Source organism: Pristiophorus japonicus, chromosome 1, assembly GCF_044704955.1.
Source record: "Pristiophorus japonicus isolate sPriJap1 chromosome 1, sPriJap1.hap1, whole genome shotgun sequence".
Taxonomy (NCBI): Eukaryota; Metazoa; Chordata; class Chondrichthyes; family Pristiophoridae; genus Pristiophorus; species Pristiophorus japonicus.
In genome coordinates this window covers 247793039-247807470 of record NC_091977.1, presented here as the reverse complement: position 1 = coordinate 247807470, position 14432 = coordinate 247793039, and positions in this window count along the sequence as shown.

The following is a 14432-nucleotide window of genomic DNA, read 5'->3' as shown; positions in this document are numbered from 1 at the left end:
GACAAGCTGAAAAAATCACAAGCAAGCCATACTTCACAAGTAAGATCTTCCTTCAGCAATGCAACCCCTTGTATCATATTTTCACATAAATCCTATCCTTCCTGTCAGAAGATGGGATGTACTTGATCGCTGCAGTCATAATTACTGTGACACTGTATACAAAGTATAATAACTATTCTATCTTCTTAACAACAGGGTACAGATGCAGACAACCATCAAAAGTATAGTTGTCTCATTAAATTTACTCTGGTAACTGCTAGGAGCACAGAAAAGTTATAGGACTGCCATGGCAGATAGTTTCAGGTAATGGTGAACTTTACAGACCCAGTGTACTTTACAGCACTCTAACCTTGCTCGACTATCAAAATATCCAAATCCAAAGTACAGTTTAGGTTATTATATTGGAATGCATTAACTGCAATAGCATAATCTGACGAATCATATCAATTGCATGGTCTATTATAACGTCTGAATCATCAATCTGTATTGTAACTTTGTAGCATAGTATAAATCCTCTTTATTTTACACAAAATTGCCTAATTGAAATTCCTCATGAACAGAATGATAACGTAAAAGAATTATTGAAAGTGAATCTTGCTTGGGCAGAATTATCCTCTCAAATTCACTCGAACTTTTAACTGTTTCGGTGGGGAAAAAACAAGTAAAGATATTTTCACACTCAGTATCTGAATAAAATGAGGGAGAAAAGAGTCTTGTTTAATGATTAAGCAGAAGCATTGTCCTCTGTTTACCCCTCTCCTAAAGTTGATAATTCATGCTGCAGTGAAGTTCTGCAGAAGTCAGCCACCCTCCAGCATTTCACCCAAGCGATCATTCTTCATGTATGAGCCTCAAAGAACCGGTTGGAAGGCTATTCAACTTGGGGGCAACACAGTTGAGCACTATTCTGTCCTCAATTGCTTTCCACACACATTTGACAAATAGGGATCACTGAATATTAATCAGGAGTTGAAATCTATTAGTGGGTTGGAATAAAAAAAAGAGTAAGGAAGTTATGCTTCAGTTGTACAGAGCCTTGGTCAGACCCCACCTGGAGTACTGCATTCAGTTTTGGACACCAAACCTCAGGAAGGATATATTGGCCTTGGAGGGAGCATAGCACAGATTCACCAGAATTATACTAGGGCTTAAAGGGTTAAATTATGAGGTCAGGTTGCATAAGCTTGTTTTGTATTCGCTTGAATTTAGAAGGTTGAGGGGGTGATCTTATTGTTTAAATAATAAAAGAGATTCAATAGCATAGATACACACAAACTCTTTCCTCTGGAGGGGATCATCTTAAAATATAGAGCTGGAGTATTTAGCAGTGAAATCAGAAATTAATTTTTCACACAAAGGGTAGTGGAAATCTGGAACTTTCTCCCTCCCCCACCCCCCACCCACAAAGGCTGTGAATGCTAGGTCAATTGATATTGTCAAGACTGAGATCAATAGCTTTTTGTTCGGTAAGGGTATGAAGGGTAATGAAGTAAGGATACGTAAATGGAGTTGAGGCACAAATCAGTCTGCCCATTTCACCAGTTTGTCTATGTCCTTCTGAAGTCTGCTGCTATCTGCTTACTATAGACTATACTGCCAAGTTTGTATCATCTGCAAACTTTGAAATTGCGCTCCCTATGCTCAAGTCCAGCTCATTTATATATAACAATAAAATAAATGGTCCTAACAATGATGATCCCTGGGGGATCTCATTGCATACTTTTCACCAGTCAGAAAAATATGTGAACTGCTACTCTCTGCTTCCTATCCCTTAGCTAATTATATGCCCAAGCTATCACCATCTATTTAATACCATAAGCTTCTATTTTCCAAATAAGTCTGTTGTGTGGTACTTTATCAAATGTACACATTGAACTCTGCGTGGCATTGTTTTGCCCATTCACTTAGTCTCACTTAGTCTGTTTACATCCCTTTGTAACTTCCTTCACTCATCCACACAACTTGCAGCACCTCCTAACTTAGAGTTACCTGCAAACTTGAATATGCAACTCTCTATTCCTTTATCCACATCATTAATATATCTGGTGAAAAGCTGAGGCTCGAGTAAGATCCCTGGGGAACACCATGTGTCACATATGGTGGGATGGTAGACAATTAGGGTCGTCAATGAAAAGCACGAGAGGTGGAAAAAGGAGAGATGTTCAAAGGAAGTGAAGGCACCAAAAGAGTAAAGAAAGAAAAGAAAGACTTACATTTATACAGCACCTTTCATGACCACCGGAATCCGTTACAGCCAGACCAAAGTGTGACATGGTAATAAGAAGGTTGTGCGTTCAAGTCCCACTCCAAGGACTTAAGCACATGAATCTAGGCTGACACTCCAGTTAGTGCTGAGGGAGTGCTGCACTGCCGGAGGTGTCGTCTTTTGGATGAGATGTTAAACCTGCTCTCTCAGGTGGATGTAAATATCCCATGGCACTATTTCAAAGAAGAACAGGGGAGTTATCCCCTGTGTCCTGGACAATATTTATCCTTCAATCAGCATAACAAAAAACAGATTATCTGGTCATTATCACATTGCTGTTTGTGGGAGCTTGCTGTGCACAAATTGGCTGCCACGTTTCTCACATTACAACAGTGACTACAATTCAAAAGTACTTCATTGGCTGTAAAGCGCTTTGTGACGACAGGTGGTTGGGAAAGGCGCTATATAAATGCACGTCTTTCTTTCTTTTCTTTCTTTAATAAGGGCTAGTCATTGGCCTTTCACCTCTAGAACCAGGTTCAAATCCAATCCAGATTGGTGGGATTCAAAGTCTCCTCTGTTCACAAGGGTCTTACTTACATTTCCAACATTACTACAGTGACTACACTTCAAAAATACTTCATTGGCTGTAAAGCACTTTGGGATGTCCTGAGGTCATGAAAGGCACTATATAAATGCAAGTCTTTCTTTCTTTATAGGGGATACTGATGGAAGGTGGAGGTGAGATAGAAGATCAGCCATGAACTTGTTGAATGGTGGAGCAAGTTCAAAAGGCCAAATGGCCTACTCCTGCTCCTATTTCTTATGTTCTTATATTTTGTTAAACTTATCTTTTATAAGACCAGGTTTGTATCCTGTAACATTTAGTCTTGTTCTTTTCACTAAACAGAGTCAAGATTTATTTACGACTTTACACATTCAGAGTTTGAACTTGTGAGACAAAACAATGCAGACACAGGATGTTTCTTTTTCTCTCCCTTATCCAGTGGTTATCTTTACTTAAAATAATCAAAGGAAATACAAGCAATTTACGATAGCATCAAATGCACAATAATTTCTTAATTATTAGCTCACACTAACCTATTGCGTTAAATCCCTTATACCAGTTAAAATCGCCTATCCCCTAAGTGATTAAACAAAACAAAGACACTCACACCAGACCGTAATCAGCGATTGTAAGAATTAACTACCTGATTCTCTTAGCAACTAACCAGGTTGCTGGTTCTCTTGACTGCTTCAGCCTATCTCACGTGTTATAGCGATTTTATACTGTTTTTTTGGATGTCTGCCCAATGTGTGTATGCAATTGCTAAGTTAAAAAAAAAGGAATATTCTTAAACAAATTCTTTCCATGAATAGATCTTCCCATTTCTTTATAGCCATAGTTGCAGCTTTCTTCATAGTTTATCGACAATTCAAGGAAGTCTCTTACTGCCTTTTAAATGTTAAACTCACGAGAAAGTCTTTTAACTGTGCACTGTATTGTGGGTCATTAAAAAAAATGGTCAAGCCATTTTGGAGCAGTTTGTAAACACAGTTATTAGCAGAAAAATGAGATGAAAAAAAGCTGTCGTCTTACAGTTCTTATGTTCTTATTTACTTGCACTGTGTTAAGGGAGTGACAGCCATGTTCCTAGTGCATATAGGCCACAACGATAAAGCTGTTGGTAATTGGGCATTAAATTGGCAAACTCAGACAGGCTGAGTGGAAATAAGAATTATCGCACTTAGGATACATCGAGGCAAAGTCAAGCTGGTTTTACTCAACAACAACAACAACATCAACTTTTATTTTTATAGTGCCTTTAATGTAGTGAAACGTCCCCAGGCACTTCACAGGAGTATTATGAGTCAAAAAATTTGACAGCGAGCCACATAAAGAGAAATTAGGGCAGGTGATCAAAACTTGGGCAAAAAGGTAGATTTTAAGGAGCGTCTTGAAGGAGGAAAGAGAGGTAGAGAGACGGAGAGGTTTAGGCAGGGATTTACAGAGCTTGGGGCCAAGGCAACAGAAGGCACGGCCACCAATGGTTGAGCGATTCTAATCAAGAATGCTCAAGAGGGCAGAATTAGAGGAGTGCAGACATCTCTTGGGGTTGTGGGGCTGGAGGAGATTACAGAAATAGGGAGGGGCAAGGCCATTTTAAATTGGGTAGTGCGTGATCTTGACTAACACTGAAATGGGAATGTGTTACATGTCCCAGAAAAGGGTAGTGATTAGTCGACCTTAATAACAGGTAAAAATAAATCAGGAAAAAAAAAATTTTTTTTACATGTAAAAATATTCAGGCATTGAAAGTCCCCTGAGGTACAGGTGTATCGTCAAGAACCTGGAATTCCGTAATCTGGAATGTTCCGGAATCCGGACCGATCGGTGGCAGGGTCGTCAGGAATCTGTAAAATGTTCCGGAATCTGGATCCGACGACCTTGCCAACTTCGGGGACCCGCCACTGCCCGACCTCGGGCCTCGCCTTGCCCCGCTCGCCGCCGCTGCCCTTACCTTGGTACCTTCGCGCCGGCCCGCTCAACAACCTCCTTGGCGGGGCCCGCCGGCCCGACAGCCGCCTTGGCGGGGCCGGCCCGACAACATCTTCCTTGATGGGACTGGACGGCCCGAACAGCTCCTCAGCGGGAATCCCCCCCCCCCCACTTTTTGACATTTGGAAATTCGGAAATACCCAAACCTGGGCTCGGGTGTTTCCGGATTCATGGCGTCAGAAAGCAAATCGAAAGTCCGGAAAAGCCCAGAATCCAGAATGGCCTCGGTCCCGAGGGTTCTGGATTTTAGGCGATGTAGCTGTATTTGTATCAAATTCTTGCATGTACTAATCTAGCAGTCATTAATCCTTTTAAAATAAAAGAGGAACTCCAATTCCCTGGTTCATTCTATTTATTATGGTTAGCTCTGACTGGCTGCAGGCTTAAGTAATGATTGAAAGGCACTGCTGCAATAGTCCAGACACCAAAATGTATACTCCACCTCAGGGGCAGTGAGATGTACCTGTACAACTATGTATGATTACTAGCAGTCAAATCAGTTATATAATCATTCTTATTATTATGTAGAGAAGAGGTGACAGCTTTTGACATTAATGCCTTGTGAAAATAGAATGATTCTTACTGCTCAGTAATCTCGTGAGGCATGCTCTACTTTTTCCCATTTAATTTAAATCTCTCTACTCTCACATCTTTTCTGGCTCATATGGAGAAAAACATTGGCACAGACTAGATGGGTAAAATGGGCATGTTTCTGTGCCGCAGAATTTAACAAAGGAAATTCTGGAAGTACCATTTCTGAGGACAAGATGTAAACATGACAGATCTAATTGAATGGCGGAACAGGCTCGAGGAGCTGAGTGCCCTACTCCTGCTCCTATGTTCCTTTGGCAAGAAAATAACAAATCAATGCCAAGTGAGCAGAGAGAACTTTTTTCTTTAGATTTCTCCTCTTCCTGCAGGTGACAATTCCATGGGTCACAGTTATTGTCTTCCGAAGTGCAATTCAGCATCCTCTGGTTTGTGTTTGTTGTGGTGAAAGGATAGCAGCAAGAGCAGAACTAAATTGGAGACGCCCCACAAGCTATAAACCTTTGAGGTGGTTATGTTGGAAATGCAAGAATTGAGAACATAGAGGGAATGGAACAGGTTGAAGCCAGAGAGCTGCCCCAAGCTAAGGACTCGCACCATCCTTGATGTCTTCTTTCTCTCTGCCGACTCATGCATTAATTCACTCTCTTACACCCAGGCATACACTCAAGCACAACATCATACTGCATAACATCATATTGCCTTGTATATAAGAATGGAAGGAGTATCATTTAATCCAAATTCTAACATATCATTCTCTTCTCTTTCTTTAAGCGTTCTCCAGAAACCATCTGCAGCTCACAGTAGTTATAAAGAAAGCAGCACCTCACAGCAATAAGCATCATTCTCTCTACTCATTGCCAGCACAGTTAGATCCTGAGACTATATTTAGTTAGTAAGCTTGATGAGAGAACACCAAGTGAAGCACTGAGCATGAGTGAGGAGTGAGAAGAACCTGCTGGCTGGAGGGCCAACTCCTCACACCCTCCCTGAACTTTGGAGACGAGGGAATTGGACCTCATGGGGCCTCCTCATAAGAAAATTTTACCATCTGAGCACAGGCATCTAATGGAATCGCTGTGCAAGTTGTGGTGACAACTACTGTGGAATCCAATTGCTGCATCTGTGCATTCAGGAAGGAGGCTTGTTGGCATTGCAGTCCACTGTGGAACATATGACAGTTCTCAAACATCTGCAGCAGAGGCCCAGTGTTAGAGGTCCTAAGTACCATGGAAATATCGTTCCTAAACGCTCAGGCTGCTGCCAGAAAAACTTCGGTCTCCGACCTATGATGAGCTCTTTTTTACTGGCTTGAAGAGGCTGCCAGATTGGCCATTATGCAGGGTGTTGACTGCTCTTATTACTGTCCAGAAACCTGTTCCTGGGCAGACCATTGAGTATGTGGAGGAGTGCTCAGCAGCAGGGTTGTGGTTGCTGTAGGCGTGAATGAGGTTGCTGCCCCTCAAGCAACACCATAACTGGCCCATGTAGCCCTCCATCTAGGCAACTCAGGTGCTAGTGCAATTGGCAGAGTAGATGTGAGAAGATGCACAGAGGAAACTATCAGCAAGAGAAAGCACCAGAGCACAAAGCACAAAGTAAGGGATTGTGGGATCCCTTGGGACTCCAAGGGATGAGCCCTCTGGTGGTTACACAAGGTATTTACAGGCCCCACATGGTTGAGTCGACTAAGAACCTCCTCCAGATTCTGCAGATGCTCGACAGTGTCCTGACCTGTAACCACGATGTCGTCCTGGAAGACCACTGAGCGCGGGACCGACTTCAGTAAGCTTTCCATGTTTCTCTGGAATATCACCGCAGCTGATCGAATCCCAAATGGGCATCTGTTGTAAACGAAGAGATCTTTGTGCATGTTGATGCAGTCGAGGCCCTTTGATGATTCCTCCAGCTCCTGCATCATGTAGGCCGAGGTCAAGTCCAGCTTCATGAATGTCTTTCCTCCCACCAGCGTCGCAAAATGGTTGTCTGACTTTGGTAGTGGGTATTGATCCTGTAGAGAGAAACGATCGCTAGTTACTTTGTAATCACCACAGATTCTGACGGTGCCGTCTCCCTTGAGGACTGGAACAATCGGACTGGCCCACTTGTTGAATTCGATCGGCGAAATGATGCCTTCTCGTTGCAGCCGGTCCAGCTCGATCTCCACCCTCTCTCTCATCATGTACGGTACTGCTCTCACCTTGTGATGGATGGGTCGCGCCCCCGGAATTAAATGGATCTGCACTTTTGCTCCTTGGAACTTCCCGATGCCTGGTTTGAACAGCGAGGAGAACTTGTTTAAGACCTGGGCACACGAAGTGTCATCGACAGACGAGAGCACTCGGATGTCGTCCCAGTTCCAGCGTATCGTTCCCAGCCAGCTCCTGCCGAGCAGCGTGGGACCATCGCCTGGTACCACCCAGAGTTGTAGCTTGTGCACCGCTCCATCGTAGGAGACCTTTACAGTAGCACTGCCGATTACGGGAATCAATTCCTTTGTGTAAGTTTAGTGCGAATGGGAGTCAGGACTGGCCTTGAGACCTTGCTGCAACACAATTTATCAAAAGTGTTTTTGCTCATAATGGACTGACTCGCACCCGTGTCCAGCTTCATTGACACTGGGAGTCCATTTAGTTCAACATTCAGCATTATTAGGAGAAACTTTGTGGTAAATGTGTTCACCCCATATATCTCTGCTTCCTTGGTCTGAGGCTCAGGTTCGTCGTGATCTACAGTGGATCTGTCCTCCTCTGCAACATGGTGGTTTGCAGGATTAGCAGGGTTTGCAGCTCGCCTGCACATACGTTGGAGGTGTCCCATTGTTCCACAGCCCTTGCAAATGTACCCTTTGAAGCGACATGAATGGAAACGATGATCACCCCCTCAGCGCCAACAATGTGTTAATGGCCTTGCATTCATCACCATTGATGGTGGACTCTGAGACATCTGCGGACGTGCAGCTGCAGGTATGTGAGACCTGCCCTTTACGTTGTGATTTGAAAACAACATCACTTTGTTCACAGTACTTATAGCAGCACTTGTGTGCTGAAAGATTTGCTTAGTATTGTCACTGGTGGCAACGAACGCCTGGGCTATCGCTATGGCTTTACTCAAGGTTGGGGTCTCTACAGTCAAAAGTTTGCGAAGTATCACTTCATGGCCAGTGCCAAGTATGAAGAAGTCCCTGAGCATGTGCTCCAAATGTCCTTCAAATTCGCAATGTCTTGCAAGACGTCTCAGCTCGGCGACATAGCTCGCCACTTCCTGGCCTTCAGACCTTTTGTAGGTGTAGAACCGGTACCTCGCCATCAGAATGCTTTCCTTCGGGTTCAGATGCTCCCGGATCAGTGTGCACAAATCATCGTACGATTTCTCTGTGAGTTTCGCTGGAGCGAGCAAATTTTTCATGAGACCATACTTTGCTCGGTGGTCCAATTTCTGGAAAGGTGTTAATGCCCTGATTAGCATATAAAAGGGGTCTAATTCCTAATTTAGGTGGACAATTTTGGATCGGATGTTTTTTAGGCATCCTGTGCTCAGGATGTTGCACCCTGAAATTGGTTCAGACACAGTAAGATCACACAGCAGGCCATGCTGTCAAACAGCCCTGAAGGCAGTCCCGTATGTAATCAGTATGATTTAAAGTTGCAAAAGCAAAATACTGCGGATGCTGGAATCTGAAATAAAAACGGAAATGCTGGAAATCTCAGCAGGTCAGGCAGCATCTGTGCAGAGGGAAACAGAGTTAATGGTTTGGGTCAATGACCCTTCATCAGAACTGGAAAAGTTTGAGATGTAACAGATTTTTAAGGAAGTGCAGGAGCAGTGAAAGGGGGCGGGGAGGAAAGAACAAAAGGGAAGCTCTGTGATAGGGTGGGAGGCAGGAGAGATTTGATGGGATGGTGGGCAAAAATGAGATGGTAATGGCGCAAATAAAGAAACAAAAGATGAGTCTAGATAGGGTGTGAATGGCAGAATCATCACCAGCTGCCATGGGAAAGGGAAATAAATAGTGGGGGGGTGGAGTTGTAATAAAAAAGGGAGGAAAGAGAATGGTCTGAAATTGCTGAACTCGATGTTGAGTCCAGAAGGCTGTAAAGTGCCTCAACGAAAGAGGTGCTGTTCCTCGAGCTTACATTGAGCTTCATTGGAACAGGAAGACGGAGGACGGAGAGGTCAGAGTGGGAGTGGAGTGGAGAATTAAAGTGACAGGTGACCGGAAGCTCAGGGTCATGCTTACGGCCTTAAAGTTGTGATTTAAAGTTGTATACTTTTGACTTTTCCATAAATGACATGAGACAAAATCAAATGAATGGAAAGACCATAACAGCTTTTGCTGCCAGACACACACCATGATGCAGTCCCCAATAAAATCAACATGATTTAATGCCTGTAAAATGGTACATCAAAGGCCAATTTCTTCTCCATTTCGTGCACATGCACTGATCACATTTAGGAAAATAAATTGGGTACTATTTCAATCTTACCCAGAAAGTTTGTTTCTGCTGGTGCAGAATAAGGGAGCAGCAGATACAAGAATGGCCTTTCATGGTAACTTACGTAGTGCAGAGGGAAATATTTCCAGCCACTGCCAAGTGTCCATGTTCCGCAGGACCTTCAGTGAAATATACTGGTCAGATAGCTGGACGATAACTAGGCCTGTGTCTGTGGACACAGTTCTGTAGGTAAAGATAGCTGCATGCAAACCTCTTGTGCAGATGAATCTCTGTGGCATTCCTTTGTTTATTCTCCTCTTCAACTTCCAAAAAAACATGGGGGTTAGGAGAGCACTAAATGCTGTAGCATTTTGACAATTTTAGTTGCAGCAATTAAAATTGAACAGTTCGTCTTTAAGAACATTCTCCTGAAAGGGCAGAACATGCTTGGTGCTTGATGCCCGTGTTATATAGCTAAGATAAGTAGGCTATGTGAAACAGGTGTTAGCAGTGTGAAATTATATGTGGGTTGGTTTGGATGAGATTGCATGTGCTAATTAAGTTCTCCCATTCAAGGCACCTTGACAAACCACATGACTTATGAATGCAATGGGGAGCCAACAAAATATGGACCCATGCCATTTCCTGAGCCCCTATAGATCAAATCTGGACAGCAACTGTGAAACAGTGGCGTGCTGGCAGGTCCAGGTAGAATTAACACTTCTTTTCAGTTGAAGGAAGGGTTTTGGTGTGGCAAAGTACCCAAATATTGTGACATGTTTATTTTACCATTGAGATGTAGATGCAAATATAAGTGTGACTGCTTATGAAATGAGACTTTCAGATAATTTCAGAAAAGCCAACAGTTGCCTTGAATTCTTTTTAATGTCTAAAAGTAAAAGTTGTGGCTCTTTAATGTCATTAATTGACTTAGCCAAATATATTATTTTTGCTATCGACAGGACTATGCGCTCAGATATTAATCCTGCATGAGTTCCTGACAAGGTTTTGATTTGCAAACATCGGCTTTGGTGAATTTGTGCAGAGCATATGGTACAGCCTGAGGTCTGCAGTTAAAGAGGTCTGAGAATGGATTGAGAGCAATACGCAGGTAAGTGCAGAAGCCTAACAGCTTACTAGGTACTTGCTCAGCCCAGTGTGGTACTGTACCATAAAGATCAGGAAACTCCCAGGCTCCATCACTAGCATGTGCGGAGATTGCTGGTTAATCTATATAAGGCTGGATTTTCGGTTTTCTGCCGCCCCTGTTAGTGCCCCGGAGGGCTGGCAATGGCGGCGGTAAGCACTTCCGGGTGGGCGGCCAGCTTCCAGTGCCTCGCCAGGACTTTTGGTGCCAGTTTTGACGGGGGGGGGGGGGGCGGAGCATTACCATCTGGAAGAGGCGATGCAGCACCCCTGGTTATGACCTCAGGTAAATATGATCGTTTTTGATAGGTCCTTACTACACAGTACAAATGTACACGAGGCCCATGCTTGAGAGAAGGTCAGTCTGTGACCTGTCCTTTATTCCTTAGCACTCAAGTGATGAAGGTGGGTGGAGCTTCCCCTTTTCTACCTGAAGGTCCAGGTTAGGAGTGTCTCCCACCTAGTGGTCAGTGTTCTCACGGTGTACAACTTAGGTCAGTTTATACATGGGTTACAATGCTGGTTGAATACATGAGTTTTTTTTTGTGATTTATGTTGTGGTGACATGAGTTATTTATTGGGAATGTTTTTGGTGGGTTTTTTTTGCATCTCTTAGAACATTCCAAGGCTAGCTGTTTAGCTTGGGATTTTCACTTGCTCAGCCGGCCTAGTGCCCTAAAAGAGGTGTGGAATGCCTCCCTTAACGCTCCGCCCCAAACTCAGGGCCTAGCTGGTGAATTTTGCTGAGGTGCAAACTGTTCCCGGGTGCAAATTTTATCACCCTGAAATGAGCAGAACCAAAAATTCAGCCCTCGGTCTTTGTAAACAACAATTTTAATATGCCTTGAAAACATGTCAGGTGGAACTCATGGTATAAAGAGCAGAATTATTTGACAATTCAGGGGAAGGAGCCAAACAGGTCCATTTACATATGGGGTTTGAAACAGAAGCTTTTATTGACATTCAATGTCTCAGTGAGTCACAATGTTCTTCTGCTAAATTTTCTTTACAGCAAACATCTGTTACTCTCATGGTTACAGTAGCCCAGAATCGTAAACACAGCTCACATCTCGACCCAACAGGCTTCTTGATTTTCTTAGGAATTTGGATTCAAACTCCTTTAAAAGCACCATCGTGTTCATGCAAAATGCTCACAAACAAACAATGTAATTGCACCAATGAATTTACAAAGCAGCATGGCATAAATTACACATGATGTCTGGGTCAAAGGGACATACAAATCTTCTAGCTTGTCTTCCTCCACTTTTATGAAGACACTGCCCTAATTAAATATTCATGCATCAAAGAAGTCAATCGGTTGAAATGAAAATTCCTGGTGTAGAATGTGCAGGAGGGGTGATTATTGCTACAACATCATAGAACAGAATCTTAAAAATTTACAGCACGGAAGGAGGCCATTTTGCCCATCCTATCTGTGTCGGTCAAAATAGAGCTATCCAGCCTCATCTCACTTCCCAGCTTTTGGTCCATAGCCCTGCAGGTTATGGCACTTCAAGGGCATAATCCATGCACTTTTTAGATGCAATGAGGGTTTCTGCCTCTACCACCCTTTCAGACAGTGAGTTCCAGACTCCCATCACACTGTGGATGAAGAAAATTCTCAACTCCCCTCTAATCCTTCTACCAATTACTTTAAATCTATGCCCCCTGGTTATTGATCCCTCTGCTAAGGGAAATAGGTCCTTCCTATCTGTCATGTATGGAATCTTCATGTAACAACACTGCAGTACTGTATATACGTAAGAAATGCACACCTTGACCACAGGGGGTGAACTTATGGGAGACACTCCTCACCTGGTCATCCAGGTATATAGAGGGAGGTCCCACACAGGGTCATCACTTCTTGGTCCTGTAAATAAAGGTTCAGGTCATGGAGTGACCTTGTCCATAGAATGTGCCTCGTGTGGATTTGTGGTATTGTGTAACGACTTTACATATGGAATTATTCTGGACCATGCAGTCAATGTATATAGGTTTAATAGAGTGCAGAATTTTCTGTCAATTCTGTCGAACTGCCCTTGCCCGCCTGCGGGGCTCTGTGTCGCGTTTATGATATTGACTCCCTGATCCATCCGACGTCGGGAATCAACGACCCACAAGAATGGCCACCGGCAACACAGAGGAACGGTACGGTGTTGGTGATGACTGGGACGATTTCATTGAGAGGCTCCAGCAGAGTTTTGTCACGAAGGACTGGTTGGGAGACGCAGCGGCCGACAAGCGAAGGGCTCATCTGCTGACCAGCTGTGGACCTAAGACGTACGAGCTGATGAAAGACCTGCTAGCACCCGAGAAGCCGACGGACAAAACCTTTGAAGAGCTCAGCAAACTAATCGGTGAGCATCTCAAACCGGCGAGCAGCGTACACATGGCCTGACACAGATTCTATACCCACCGACGTCGGGAAGGACAGAGCATACCGGATTTCGTTGCGGATCTCCGGCGCTTGGCCAGCCTCTGTAAGTTCACAGATGCCTGCAGGGGGGAGATGTTAAGGGATTTCTTTATTGAGGGCATTGGTCATGCTGGGATTTTCAGAAATCTAATTGAGACCAAGGACTTGACCTTGGAAGCGGCGGCATTGATGGCTCAGACTTTTATGGCGGGGGAGGAGGAATCCAAGATAATATACGCGCGCAATTCTGCCTCCAACGTGGCGATGGATCAGGGAGTCAATATCATAAACGCAACACAGAGTCCCCCAGGCAGGCAAGGGCAATTCGACACACCCCAGGCAGCAAAAGGCCCAAGAGTAAGTCTCCAACAGAGACAATGGCAGGCTGAATGGACATTTACGCCCCCCCCAGTGGACAATGCAGCCTGGGATGGGGCCATTGACACCCACTAACAGGGTGCTCAAGAGCAGTCAAAGGGACAATCAGCGAGGAATGCCTTGTAACAGCTCTTTTGTTCACAACAATAGGAATCTCAGTTCATGCTGGAGGTGTGGGGGCAGACAAGCTGCCAGGACTTGCAGGTTTCAACAGTTCGTCTGCAGAAAATGTAACCTCACTGGCCGTTTAGCTAGAATGTGCAGAAAGCCTGTAACCAGGCTAATATACGAGGCGGATGAACCAGAAGAGGGGTCTGCGAGGCAGGATCTCGCTTGGAGCAAATCAATGGATGCTGAAGTTCAGCGGGTTCATGTGGCAAACATTCACAGCTCATATACCAAAATGCCACCTATGATGATGAAAGTCCTATTAAACGGCATCCCTGTACGCATGGAACTGGACACGGGGGCCAGCCAGTCACTCATGAGTGTTCAACAATTCGAAAAGCTGTGGCCACTCAAAGCCAGCAGACCCAAACTAGAATGCATTGAGACGCAATTACGGATGTACACCAAAGAAATCATTCCAGTGCTAGGCAGTGCAATGTTGGCGGTCACACAAATGAATTGGAAACTGGCTGCCACTCTGGATTGTCCCAGGCAATGGTCCCGCACTGTTGGGGAGGAGCTGGTTAGCTGAGATGAACTGGAAATGAGGGGATGTGCACGCCATGTCATCTA